Below are 15,166 nucleotides of genomic sequence, written 5' to 3'. Positions count from 1 at the left end.
TGGCACTGAGATTTTTAAACAATATATATCATATGTGTCATTTCAAGGTCTTATTTCATGCAATAATGCTTGATTATTACTCCAATTGGAATTCCATGTATCGATTGATAGATTTATTTGTATGTACTTTACACTTTGAATGTCATAATTATATATTTATCTAAAATTTTTGTATGATGGTATATTTGTTCACAATATTGCTAATAATATTTTACCTGTAGTCAGCAAACACAAATTAGTTCGAATTATCTCCAGAATCTACACTGTTTCCTTTATCATGGATTACACAGAGGAAAAAGTCAAGCACAGATGCAGATTAGTCCATTGACCACAGCCAGGTACCAGTCAACATTTGATAAGGGTCTACATTGATATCTATGCAAAATAAAAATTACCCAGGAAAAACCATGAATTGATTAAGAGAATATACATATTTTCAATCAAACTGGGGAAATCAAGACAATCCATTCATGAAACAAGACCAGCATCAGAACTTCACCCTATGACTGAGAATGGTCCACAAATATTCTCCCAACAGAGAAACCATAGGCCTAGGCAGAACTGACAAACAATTCCATTTAAAAATTAGCTGAACAAAATCCACTGGAACAGACCAGGGGGGTAATCTCTGAGCAAGTGAGCCAGAACCAGAAACTGCTGAGGGTCTGATGTGAACCTAAGACCTTCAAGGAAGTAGACCTAAGCCAGGAACCCTGTGAATCTGGCCATGAGTCTAGGACCTCCCAGGAACTAAGCCTGAGCCAGGAGCTCTGACAGTATGGGCTTGAATCTGGGGCTCCGAGAGAGTAGGCAGGAATCAGACATCTCTGCAGGGTCAGGAGTGAGTCTAGGACGTCAAAGGGAGTAGGTCTGAACCAGGATGTCTGTGAGTCTGGATATTGGTCTGGGACATCAAAAGGAATAGGCAGGAACCTGGAACCCCTGCTGATGCAAGCATGAGTCTGGGACCTCTTTAGGGAGTAAGCCTGAGACAGGTTATCTGCAGGTCTGGGCACGCCCAAACCTGGAAACAAAAACCTCTGCAGGACCAATTCTAGGCCAGGAACTTATGCAGGAGTGGATCCATACCCAGAATTTATAGAAACAGGTCAAAGCAGGTAACCTAGGGCAAAAGCAAGCCTGAGACAGCAAACTCCAAAAAAGCAGAGCAAAGCCCAGAAGCAGTGAACTATCTCCAGAAACACTGAGTAACCAACAGGCTAACAAGAGCTGTGGCACTGACTGTACCAAGACAAAAAAAAAAAAAAAAAAAAAAAAAAAAAAAAAAAAAAAAAAAAAAAAAAAATATCTGAGCTCTGGATTAACTTGAACCTAGAAAACTATTCAAAAGAACCTCAGACAACCAAAACCACAGATATTAGAGGAAAAGATGAGGAGAAAAGGTAAGAACACATGCAATACCACAAAGAGCAACAAAAAACCAGTAAGAGCTAAAGACCCTACAACAGCAAGACCTGAATACCCAAATATAATTGAAGAAGAAAATAACCTAAAATATAATTTCAAGAGAATGTTTGAAACTCTTAAAGAGGAAATGAGAAATTCTCTTAAATAAATGGAGGAAAAGACAAACAAAAAAAATTGGAAGACATCAGCAAATCCCTTAAAGAAAACAAAAAATAAGAAATCAAACAAATGAAATAAATTATTCAAGACTTGAAAACTGAAATAGAGACAATAAAAAAACACAAGCTGAGGGAAATATAGAAAAATAAATCATGAGGAAAAGAGCAGGAACCACAAACGCAAGCATGAACAGCCGAAACAAGAGATGGAAGAGAGAATCTCAAGCCCTGACGATACAATAGTGGAAATACACTCATCAGTTAAATAAAACATTCAATCTAATAAACGCTTAACCCAAAATATCCAGGAAATATGAGACACCATGAAAAGGTCAAATCTAAGAATAATAGGTATAGAAGAAGGAGAACTTCAACTCAGAAGCACTGAAAATGTATTTAATACAATCATAGACGAAAATTTCAAACCTAAAGAAAGATATGCCTATGGAGTCCAAAAAACTTAAAGAACATCAAATAGCCTGGATTCAAAGAAAAAGTCTTCTGGCCACATAATAATCAAAACACTAAACATACAGAATTAAGAAAGAATATTAAGAGACACAAAGGAAAACTGCCAAGTAAAATATAAAGGTAGGCCTAACAAAATTACACCTAATTTCTCATTAAAGACAATGAAAGCCAGAAGGTTGTGGTCAAGTGTTATGAAGACATTAAGAGACCATGGATGCCAGCCTAGACTACTATACCCAGAAAGACTTTCAATCACCATAGACAAAGCAAGATATTTCATGACAAAACTAGATTTCACCAATACCTAGCCACAAACTCAGCCCTACACAAAATACTAGAGGGAAAACTCCAACATAAGGAAATTGCCTACACCAACAAAAAAACAGACACCTGACAGTCTCATAGCAGCAAATGCGAAAGGGGAAAACACACAAATTAACATCACCAACAATTAAAACTAAAATAACAGGAGATAACAATCACTGGTCATGACTATCCCTGAATGTAAATAGACTCACTCACCTATAAGAACATACAGGCTAGAGGTAGGCCTTTTGTCAGCTCAGTGAGTTCCTGGCCAGCAAGAGACACTTATCCTATAGCAGAAGAGCCAACAGAGGGGTGAGTTTGCTCCTGACCCACGGCAGAAGCCCGGTAAGGAGGAGCTCAGACATTCCCCGACCCCCTTGACTCCCAGGTCACTCTGCAGGGGCTGCTCCACCCTGCTAAGACCTCTCGCCTCCTATCCCATCCCAGCGTATACTCAGGAACCCCTCCCCTTATTCCTCTCCTTCCTCGGGGCCATAAAATCCCCCAGCCCAGCCTGCTTGGGCTCTGAGACTAGGTGGTAAGTGCACCCTGGCAGGAGGAAATTCCTATGTTTCAAAAGCCTGCCTAAAGAAAGGTAGGCCTTTTGCCAGTGAGGTCCCTGGCCAACAAGGGAACCTGACCCGGTACCAGAAGATCCATTAGAGAGCATTCGAAGGAAGAGATGGGCAGGCGCCAAGGCAAGAATTCCTCCAACAATCTGAAAAACAACATGAAAACACCAGATCCCAGCAACCCTACAACAGAAGGACTTGAACACCCTAATCCAGAAGAAGTGGAAAAAAGTGCCATTATGAAAGCAATAGAGTCCCTTAAACAGGATATGAGTAACTCCCTTAAAGAAATGAATGAGAAGTATAACAAAAAGTTTGAAGAAATGAGTAAAGAAATGGATGAGAAGTTAAGAAAAAGTTTGAAGAAAGAGTAAATCCGTAAATGATACCCTGGGAAACCAAGAAAAAACAATCAAAGAGATAATGGAAGCAGTTCAAAATTGAAAACTGAAATGGAGGCAATGAAGAAAATACAAACCGAGGGCCGAATGGATATGGAAAATCTAGGTAAACGAACTGAGGCTACAGAATCAAGCATAACCAATAGAATACAAGAGATAGAAGAACGAATCTCAGATTCTGAAGACACCATAGAGAAAATAAATGCTCTGACCAAAGAAAACAGCAAATCCAACAAATTCTCATCACAAAACATACAAGAAATCTGGGACACAATAAAAAAACCAAACCTAAGAAAAAAAGGAGTACAAGAAGGAGAAGAATTGCAGATCAAAGGTCCAGAAAACATATTCAACAAAATTATAGAAGAAAACTTTCCCAACCTAAAGAACGATATTCCTATGAAGGTTCAGGAAGCATGCAGAACACCAAATGGACTGGATCAAAAAAAAAATTCCCTCGGTATGTAATAATCAAAACACAAAGCATTCATATTAAAGAAAGAATATTAAGAGCTGCAAAGGAAAAAGGTCAAGTAACGTATAAAGGTAAACCTATCAGACTTACACCGGACTTCTCTATGGAAACCATGAAAGCCAGAAGGTCCTGGATAGAGGTACTGCAGAAACTAAGGGACCATGGATGCAAGCCCAGACTACTATACCTAGCCAAGATTTTGTTCACTATCAACGGAGAAAACAAAATATTCCAGGGAAAAAACAAATTTATACAATATGTAGCTACAAATCCAGCCTTACAGAAAGTATTAGAAGGCAAATGACAACCCAAGGAATCCAACAATCCCAACACCGCCTACAATAACTCAGACATCTAGCGACCCTTCACAACCACAACTCAAAGAAGGGAAACACACAAACTTTACTACACAAAAAATAAAAAAAAAAAAAATAACCGGAGTCAACAACCACTGATCATTAATATCAATTAATGTTAATGAACTCAACTCACCTATAAAAAGGCACAGACTAAGAGATTGGATACGAAAAAAGGATCCAACATTCTGCTGTTTACAAGAAACACACCTCAACCACGAAGACAGACATCTACTCAGAGTAAAGGGTTGGGAAAAGGTTTTTCAAGCAAATGGACCAAAAAAAACAAGCGGGTGTGGCCTTTCTAATTTCCAACAAAATTGACTTCAAACTAAAATCGATCAGTAGAGATGGAGACGGACATTTTATACACATAACAGGAACAATTCATCAGGAAGAAGTCTCAATCCAGAATACCAATGCCCCTAATGTAAAAGCACCCACTTATGTAAAAGAAAAACTTCTAGAACTCAAGGCAGTCATCAAACCACACACAATAATAGTAGGAGACTTCAACACACCTCTCACCAATGGACAGGTCAATCAGACAGAAACCTAACAGAGAATTAAGAGAATTATTGGAGGTATTGAATCAAATGGACTTAACAGACATCTATAGAACATTCCACCCAAATAGGAAAGAATATACCTTCTTCTCTGCAGGTTGTGGAACCTTCTCGAAAATTGACCACATACTCGGTAACAAAGCAAACTTCCACAGATACAAAAAAATATTAGTAACCACCTGTGTCTTGTCCAATCACCATGGAATAAAGTTAGAACTCAACAATTCTAACCCAAGAAAGCATACAAACTCATGGAAGCTGAACAGTCAACTACTGAATCACCCCTGGGTCAAGGAAAGAAAGAAATTAAAGTCTTCTTTGAATTTAATGAAAAAAAAGACACAGCATACTCAATCCTATGGGACACAATGAAAGCAGTGCTAAGGGGAAAGTTCATAGCACGAAGTGCCCAATTAAAGAAGACGGAGAAAGCACACATTGGAGACTTAACAGCACACCTGAAAGCTCTGGGAAAAAAAGAAGACTCACCCAGGAGGAGTAGAAGACTGGAAATAATCAAACTGAGGGCTGAAATCAACAAAATAGAAACACAGAAAACAATCCAAAGAATCAATGAAACAAAAAGCTGGTTCTTGGAGAAAATCAAAAAGATTGACAAACTCCTAGCCAAACTAAACAAAAGGCAGAGAGAGAACACGCAAATTAGTAAGATCAGAAATGAAAAGGGGGACATAGCCACAAACACAGAGGAAATTCAGAGAATCATTAAATCTTACTACAAAAGCTTATATGTCACAAAGTTGGAAAATGTAAAAGAAACGGACTTGTTTTTAGATAAGTACCATCTACCAAAGTTAAATCAAGACCAGGTGAACAATCTAAATAGACCTATAAGTAGCGAAGAAATAGAAGCTGTTATCAAAAAGCTCCCTACCAAAAAAAGAAGCCCAGGACCAGATGGTTTCAATGCAGAATTCTACCAGAACTTCCAAGAAGAGCTAATACCTATACTTCATAATGTATTTCACAATATAGAAATCAGTGTGGCGGTTTCTCAGGAAACTGGGAGTCAACCTCCATCAGGATCCAGCAATTCCACTCTTGGGAATATACCCAAGAGATGCCCTATCATACTACAAAAGTATTTGTTCAACTATGTTCATAGCTTCACCATTTGTAATAGCCAAAACATGGACACAACCTAGGTGCCCCTCAATAGAAGAATGGTTTAAAAAGGTGTGAAACATATACACATTAGAGTTTTACTCAGCAGTAAAAAACAATGACATCTTGAATTTTGCATGCAAATGGATGGAAATAGAAAACGCTTTACTGAGTGAGGTAACCCAGACCCAAAAAAAGGAATATGGTATGTACTCACTCATAAGTGGATTCTAGCCATAGTTAAAGGTCTTTGAGTCTATAATTTGTGATCCTAGAGAAGCTAAATAAGAAGGTGAACCTGAAGAAAATCATATAGTTATCCTCCTGGATAGTGGAACTAGGCAAGATTGCCAGGCAAACTCGGGTGCATGGGGGGTGGGGGGTGGAAGTAAGGGAAGAAGGTCAGGGAGAGGGGAGAGGGGGAGGATTGGGGAAGGCTTGAGGGAATGGGAGGGGGGAGGGAGGAAGGATGGTTGGGGGAGCAGGGAGGTTTATATCTCAGCTAAGGGAGCCATTTTAGGGTTTGCAAGAGACTTGATTCTGGAGGGGTTCTCAGTAAAAATTAAATAAAAAAATAAATAAAAAATAAATAAATAAATAAAAATATTAAAAAAATAATAAAAAAGAGAAAAGAAAACGCTTTACTGAGTCAGGTAAGCCAGACCAAAAAAGAGGAATATGGTATGTATTCACTCATAAATGGATTCTAGCCATAATTAAAGGTCTTTGAGCCTATTATTCGTGATCCTAGAGAAGCTGGATAGGAGCGTGAACCTGAAGAAAATTCAGGTAGTTTTCCTCCTGGAGATTGGAAATAGACAAGAGTTCCAGGTAACCTCGGGTGCATGGGGGGGTAGGAGGGTTGTTGGAAGGGGAGAGGGTTAGAGAGAAGGGAGCAGGGGAGAAATGGGGAATGCTCGGGGGACTGGGAGGGGGGAGGGAAGAAGGATAGATATGGGATCAGGGAAGAATATATCTCAACTAAGGGAGTCAGTTTAGGGTTTACTAGAGACTTGATTATAAATGGGATCCCAGGTCCAAGGAGAGATCCCCAGATTGTTCTCTGGACAGAGGAGAGGGTGCCTGAACTGGCCTTGGCCCATAACCATACTGATGAATATTTTCTTATCACCACAGATCATTCGCCTGTTGATGGATGGAGATGGAGACCGAGACCCACATTGGAACACTGGACTTAACTCCCTAGGTCCAAACGAGAAGCAGAAGGAAAGAGAACGTGAGCAAGGAAGGCAAGATCAGAGGGAACCTTCATCCGACGATGGATGGCGATACAGAAGGAGACCCACATTGGAGCACCGGACGGAGTCCCCCAAGGTCCAAATGAGGAGCAGAAGGAGGAAGAACATGAAAAAGGAAATCAGGACCGCGAGGGGTGCAATCACCCACTGATACAAGGGGACTGATCTAACGAGAGTTCACCAAGGCCAGTTGACTGGGACTGAGCGAGCACATGATCCAGTCAGATTCTCGGAATGAGGCCGGATTCTCTGAATGTGGCTGGCCCGGAGTCTTTCTGAAAAGCCATTGACAATGACACTGGGACTTGTTTCCTCTGCATATACTGGATTTCTGGGATCCAGTCTGTTTGGATGCTCACCTTCCTGGACCTGGAGGGAGGGGGAGGAGCTTTAACTACCCCCAGGGCTGGAGACCCTGACTGCTCTTGGGGATGGAGAGGGAGGAGGGGAGGGAGTGGGGGGAGTGGGAGGGGGTTGGGAGGAGGGGCGGAAATGGAGAAGTCTGTATTTTAATAAACTTTGAGAAAAAAAAGAACGCCCCATTCTAATAGTGGGAAACTTCAACATTCCCCTCTCATGACTGAACAGGTCAGTCAGCCAAAATATAAACAGAGAAATAAGGGAACTAACAGATGTTATGGCTCAAATGGACTTAACAGACATCTATAGACTATTCCATCCAAACAGAAAAGAATATACCTTCTTCCCAGCACCTCATGGAACCTTTTCAATATTTGACCACATATTCAGTAACAAAACAAACCTCCAAAAAAAAAAACACAAAAAATTGGAATAATCCAATGTACCTTATCAAGTTACCAAGGTATAAAACTAGAAGTCAACAGCAATACTAATTCCAGAAGCCCACAAACACATGGAAATTAAACAAGGCTCACCTGAGTCATCAATGGGTCAAGGAGGAAATAAAGGAAGAAATTAAAGACTTACTAAAATTCAATGAAAATGACCACACAACATACCCAAATTTATAGGACACAATGAAAGCAATGATAAGAGGAAATTTCATAGAACTAAATGTCTACATAAAGAAGCTGGAAAAATCCCACATTAGTGAATTAACAGAACATTTGAAAAATTTAGAACAAAAAGGAAGCAAACTCACCTGAGAGAACTAGACATAAGAAAATAAATTGAGAGCTGAAATCAACAAAATAGAAAGAAAGAAAACAATACAAAGAATCAAGAGACAAAGAGTTGGTTCTATGAGAAAATAGATAAAATAGACAAACCTTTATCCAAACTAACCAAAAGGCAGAGAGAAAATATTAAAATTCAGAATTCAAACAAAATCATAAATGAAAAGGGGGACATAACAACAGACACAGAAAAGATACAGAGAATCATTAGGTCATATTACAAAAACCTGTACTCCACAAAATTGGAAAACTTAAAGGAAATAGACAACTTTCTGAATAAATATTATTTACCAAAATTGAATGAAAACGGATAAGCAAATTAAACAGACCTATAACTGCTGAAGAAATAGAAAGTCATCAAAACTCTCCCAACCAAAAAAAAAAAAAGCACAAACCCAGGACCAAATGGTTTCATCTCAGAATTCTACAAGACTTTCAAAGAAGAACTAATACCAATACTCCTCAAATTATACCACACAATAGAAACAGAAGGAGCATTGCCAAATGCTTTTTATGAGGCTACAATTACCCTGAAACCCAAACCACAGAAAAACATTACTAAGAAAGAGAATCATAGATAAATCTCACTCATAAACATTGACATAAAAATGCTAAATGAAGTACTGGTAAATTGAATCCAAGAACACATGAAAACCATCATCTACCATGATCAAGTTGGCTTCATCCCAGAGATGGAGGGATGATTCAACATATGAAAATCTGTCAACATAATCCACCATATAAACAAACTGAAAAATAAAAACCACATGATCATCTTATCAGATGCCAGAAAAGCTTTCAACAAAATACAACATCCCTTCATGACACAGGTCTTGGAGAGAGCAGGTATACAATGATCATACCTAAACATAATGAAGGCCATATATAGTAAGCCAACAGCCAACATCAAACTAAATGGAGAGAAACTCCCAGCGATCCCACTGAAATCAATAACAAAACAAGGTTGTCCACTCTCTCCATATCTATTCAGTATAGTGCTTGAGGTCCTAGCTAGAGTAATATGACACCAAAAGAAGATCAAGGGAATACAAATTGGAAAAGAAGTCAAACTCTCACTGATTGTTGATGATAGGACAGTTTCCATAAGCGATCCCAAAAATTCTACTAAGGAGCTTCTACGACTCATAAACAGTTTCAGTAATGTAGCAGGATAAAAGATTAACTCAAAAAACTAAGTAGCCTGCCTGTACACAGATGATAAAAGGGCTGAGGAAGAAATCAGAGAAACAATACCCTTCACAATAGCCACAAATAGCATAAAATATCTCAGAGTAAATCAAACCAAACAAGTGGAAGACTTATATGACAAGAATTTTAAATCTTTAAAAAAAGAAATTGAAGAAGACACCAGAAAGTGGAAAGATCTCCCATGCTTATGGGTAGGCAGAATTAACATAGTAAAAATGGCAATCTTACAAGAAGCAATCTACAGATTTAATGCAATGAACACCAAAATTTTCAGAAAATTATTCACAGACTTCACAAAAGAACAATAGTCAACTTTATATGGAAAAGCAAAAATCTCAGGATAACCAAAACAATCCTATACAATAAAAGAAATTCTGGAAGCATCACAATACCTGACTTCAAACTCTACTATAGAGCTATCATACTGAGAATAGCCTGGTATTGGCACAAGAAGAGACAGGAGGACCAATGGAACGGAATAGAAGACACGGATACTGACCCACACACCTTTTAAGACTTGATTTTTGACAAAGAAGCAAAAAATATCAAATGGAAAAAAGAAAGCATATTTTAAAATATTGCTGGCATAATTGGATATTAACATGTAGAAGAATGAAAATAGATCAAAATCTATCACCATGCACAAAACTTAAGTCCAAATGGATCAAAGACCTCAACATAAAGTCAATCACACTGAACCTCATAGTAAAGAAAGTGGGATGTACACTTGAACACACTGGCACAGGAGACCACTTCCTAAATATAAACCCAGCAGCACAGACACTGAGAGAAACAATTAATAAATCGGACCTCCTTAAATTGAAAAGCTTCTGTAAAGGAAAGGACACAGTCAATAACACAAAACGACAGAGTACAGAATGGAAAAGACCTTCACTAACCCCACATCAGACAGAAGTCTGATCTCTAAAATATACAAAGAACTCAAGAAATTGGTTATCAAAAGAACAAATAATCCAATAAAAAAAGTGGAGTACAGACTTGAACAGGGAACTCTCAACAGAGAAATCTAAAATGACTGAAAGACACTTAAGAAAATGCTCAACATCCTTAGTCATCAGAGAAATACAAATCAAAAAATTGTGAGATACCATCTTATAATGTAGAGAGTCGAGCAGCACCTGAAATATGGCGCCGGCTTCTGCCTTCCGCGATAAATTGAGCGCTCTCAGTGGTAAACAACATGTTATTTGGCTAAGGCCAGGATCATGCGATGATCGTAAGCTGCTTGCGTATAAGTGGACCTATGGACAGTGCCCATGTGGCGATCCAGGATTGGCTACCCAGGGCTACTTAAGGGCTGGGAGAAGCTTGTCTGGAGAGAGAAACTATTGTAACAAGGTCCTGAGTAAACTGTTTGCGTCTTCCTTGCTGGTCTAGGGGGTTGAGACAAGTGGTGGCCCGTATGGGGAATCTCCTCTCCTCTCCCTGGATCCCAGAACTTGCAGCAGTCAGGGAGTGCATCGGTAAGTTCTCAAGGTAAGATTGGGGATCCGTGACCAAAGCGGGTTATTTGCTCTCGCCTGTAAACAAAGGGAGAGCGGGGAAGTAGAGCCAGGACTAGAGTGGACCAATCGAAAGGGAAAGTAGAGCTGCGACTAGAGCAGACGAATCGAAAGTGAAAGTAAAGCCTACCACAGTGGACAGGCTACAAGTCTGTAGAACACATTCGGTTCCCTAGCCGGATGAACTGAAAGTAAAATTGCTGGATATTGTTGATGGATTACTACTTGTTCTTAGCAACTTGGGTACTCTTGAATACAGTGTTCTGGTTAATCGTTTTTACTTATTGCTGTAGGGAGTGTACTGAGAATCCTCAGTGAATAGACATGGGGAATTCTCCTTCTCACCCAATTTTTCTGGCTTTGAACGAGCTGCTTCGTTCAAAAAAATTTAAAACTTAAGAAAAGTACCTTAGGGAGGTTCCTGGAGGAATGTGATACCACTCCACCTTAGTTTGCAGTCTCCGGGAAGCTTTGACTCCATCATGGGAAAAGCTAGGTAGAGACCTTGAGTTTGCTGCAGAACAGGGAACGCTTAAGGCTGGACTAAGACCTATCTGGAAATTAGTGAAAAGCTGACTCGAGGATCGAAAGTGCAGTGAAGCAGTAGAAAATGGCCAAGCAGCCTTAGAGATATTACAGGAGGAACATTCAGAGAGGGCAGCTTCAGAAACGGCAGCCTCTAAAAAGGCAAAGTCTGATGTGGCATCTGATACAGATTCAGATAGAGAGGGAAGAAGAAAAGGGCCCAGGAAAAGCAAAAGAGTCGATTATATCCTAGCCTGTCAGAATTGGAGGAATCAGACTCTTCTGTCTCCTCGAGCTCAGAGACAGGGCCAGACCCAGAGACACCAGACACAGAGACAGAAACGGATGAAGAACATAGAGAAACGCTAAGGAAAACATTAAGAAGAATGAAAATCTCCAATAAAAAGGGAAACGGAGAGAAAAATAAGACATCTAAAGGTATGTGCAGGACTGTAACCCCTTCAGCTCCACCCCCGTATCCGGAGGTTATAGGAGCAGAGGGAGGGATTTCTTTCGATCCTAAGGTATGGAAAGAAGTCAGGGCAGAAACGATGACGGCCTCAGCATTTCCTGTATTTCAGGATCCGCAAGGCAATCGATTCCATGAGCCTTTGGATTTTAAGGTCATCAAGACATTGGCAGAATCTGTCCGGACTTATGGCACTACAGCCGCCTTTACGCTGGCCCAAGTGGAAGCTCTACATAGATACGCCATGACTCCAGCTGATTGGATGAACCTAGCACGAGCATGTTTGTCCCCTGGCCAGTATCTAGATTGGAAAGCTCTTTTAGTTGAATTGGCCAATGCTCAGGCTGCAATAAACCTAGCAGCTGGAGGGGCACAAGCAGTCTGGGGCACAGACATGTTGCTTGGACAAGGCAGGTTTTCCAACCAGCAAAATGGATATCCTCCTCAAGTGTATGATCAGATTAATAACATTGCCAAAAGAGCATGGAAGACCTTACCTAATAAGGGGGAGGTAATTGATAATTTGACTAAGATCCTTCAAGGACCTATGGAGCCTTTGTCTGATTATGTGGCTAGGATGGTAGAAGCAGCAGGAAAGATCTTTGGTGACCCGGACATCGCTATGCCGTTTGTCAAGCAGCTAGTGTATGAACACTAGGAGTGCAGAGAGGCTATCACCCCATATAAAAATAGAGGATTAGAAGTCTGGATGAGAGCATGTAGAGAATTAGGAGGTCCATTAACCAATGCCGGACTGGCAGCTGCAGTACTTAGATTGAACAAAAATGGGGGCAATGCAGGAACTTGCTTTAGATGTGGTAAGCCAGGCCACATTAAGCACAACTGCCCTCAAGGAGGAAATGCTCGGCAGGGGAATACCCAGGGAAAAGGAATTAGCCAGAATCAAAATCCAGGGATATGCCCCAAATGCAAGAAAAGAAAGCATTGGGCCAATGAGTGCAGATCCGTCAAGAATATCAACGGACGACCCCTAGAACCTAATGCTAGGTCAAAAAAAGGACAGTGGGCCCCCTGGCCTCAGGGCCCTCAAATATATGGGGCAATGGAGGAGCAGGTACAGGAAGGGAAATTGGAACAATTGCTGACATTCAGACACCCAAAGAACCGCGGAGAACCACTGCGGGTTCAGCAGGATTAGACCTCTGTGCCACCACCAGGCTCATATTAACCCCTCGAATGGGAATTCAAATGATAGACTCTGACTTTCAAGGCCCTCTCCAACCAGGCACAGTAGGGTCATCTACTACTTTGAGAGGCCTATGGATTTATCCCGGAATAATTGATCCAGACTATACAGGCATTGTTAAAATCATGGTAGAGTCACCCAAGGGTGTTAGTGACATATCTCCAGGTGATCAAATTGCACAGCCTGTTATCCTGCCCAGCTTGCATGATAGATTTCCAGCACGGAACAGAGAGAGAGGCAGTCAAGGATTTGGCTCCTCAGGAACGGATCTTATCTTCCTGTCTATGAGTTTAGATCAGAGGCCTACTTTACAATTTACTATTAATGGCACCAAGATTACAGGGCTCCTGGACACTGGAGCAAACAAAAGTAATATAGCTAGCAAGGATTGGCCACACGGGTGGCCCGTCCAGGCCTCTACACATACCTTACAAGGACTGGGGTATGCAAAAGCCCCTGATGTTACTGCAAGCTTATTAACTTGGCAAGATGAAGGACACTCAGGACAAATACAGCCATATGTCCTAGAGCTCCCAGTATCATTATGGGGAAGAGATATTATGAAATCTATGGGGTTTAAGTTAAGTAATGAATATTCTGATAAGGCTCAAGCTATTATGAAAAGCATGGGGTGCCATTCTGAGTTTGGCCTGGGAAAATTCTAACAGGGACAGAAGGATCCTATAGAGGCAAAACCAAGAAAAACCAGACAAGGGTTGGGTTTTTCTTAGGGGCCGCTGAGGAAGGAATTCCCATTACCTGGAAAACGGAAGAGCCAGTGTGGGTTCCTCAGTGGCCACTATCTTCCAAAAAACTACAAGCAGCCCATCAGTTAGTGCAAGAACAGCTAGAGGAAGGGCATATAGAACCCTCCCTCTCCCCTTGGAATACTCCTATTTTTGTTATAAAAAAGAAGTCTGGAAAATGGAGAGTATTACATGATCTTCGCGCTATAAATGCACAGATAAAAATTATGGAGCCTGTTCAACGTGGCCTCCCCTTGCTACCTGCATTACCAGAGAGTTGACCCATTATAGTAGTAGACATAAGAGATTGTTTATTTTCCATCCCTTTAAATAGCAAGGACAGTGAAACATTTGCCTTTACCTTACCATCAGTCAACCATGAGGAACCTGATAAAAGATATCAATGGATTGTCCTACCTCAGGGTATGGCCAATAGTCCTAGTATGTGTCAATTATTTGTATCTGCTGCTTTTGAGCCCTTATGGGCTCGTTTTCCAACTGTGAAATGTCTCCATTATATGGATGATATTCTCCTGGCAGCAAAAAAAGAGCAAACTTTGCATGAGGCATACAGTGCTTTGGTGGTGATACTACAAAGGAAGGGTCTATGTATAGCTCCAGAAAAGGTTCAACAAGTCGAGGTAGTAAATTATTTAGGGTCTAAAATAACATATAATCAAATTATACCACAAAAGGTAGAATAAAGAAAAGATCATTTGCATACATTAAATGATTTTCAAAAATTATTGGGAGATATAAATTGGATTAGGGGCAGTTTGGGTATGGCAAATTATGAGTTAAAACCGTTGTATGATGTTTTATTTGGTGATGTAGCTCTAGATTCTCCCACACAATTAACTAGTGAAGCTCGACAAGTGCTTTCTCTTGTAGAGGAAAAATTATCTAAAGCCTTTTTAAAACGGGTTCTACAACCCACGGATATTCTGTGGCAGGAAGGACCATTACTTTGGATTCATCCCAGGATTTCCCCCGCGAAATCCATAGAATATTATCCTATTGCTGTCACTTTGCTTGCTCAGCAAGCCTACAATGCCTACAGCATTTTGGAGTTGCACCATGTGTAATAGTCACCCCATATGATAATAATCAAGTTAAAATTTTATGTGCCACTATTGATGATTGGGCTATTTTACGGTGCTCCTATTCTGGACGCATCGATTGTCATTTTCCTAAGCATCCACTGTTAATC

At 40.3% G+C, this 15,166-nt stretch overlaps 1 protein-coding gene across 5 annotated transcripts in view; it reads right to left on the bottom strand.

Moving 5' to 3' along the window:
• The window catches only part of Kiaa0825 (KIAA0825 ortholog), a 460,826-nt gene that overhangs the window by 424,959 nt on the left and 20,701 nt on the right, over positions 1–15,166 (bottom strand). For 2 of the 5 annotated variants that reach the window (XM_087896747.1, XM_087896748.1), the window contains exon 2: positions 14,374–14,489. The exons of the other annotated variants lie outside the window; for them this stretch is intronic. The gene's annotated coding sequence lies outside the window, so the exon portion shown is untranslated. The remainder of the gene's footprint in view (positions 1–14,373; positions 14,490–15,166) is intronic. 5 annotated transcript variants of the gene reach the window in all.

The sequence above is a fragment of the Myodes glareolus genome, chromosome 15 (assembly GCF_982192425.1).
Source record: "Myodes glareolus chromosome 15, mMyoGla1.1, whole genome shotgun sequence".
Taxonomy (NCBI): domain Eukaryota; kingdom Metazoa; phylum Chordata; class Mammalia; order Rodentia; family Cricetidae; genus Myodes; species Myodes glareolus.
Note: the sequence above shows the minus strand (reverse complement) of the source record. Positions and strands in the feature narration are given on the sequence as shown.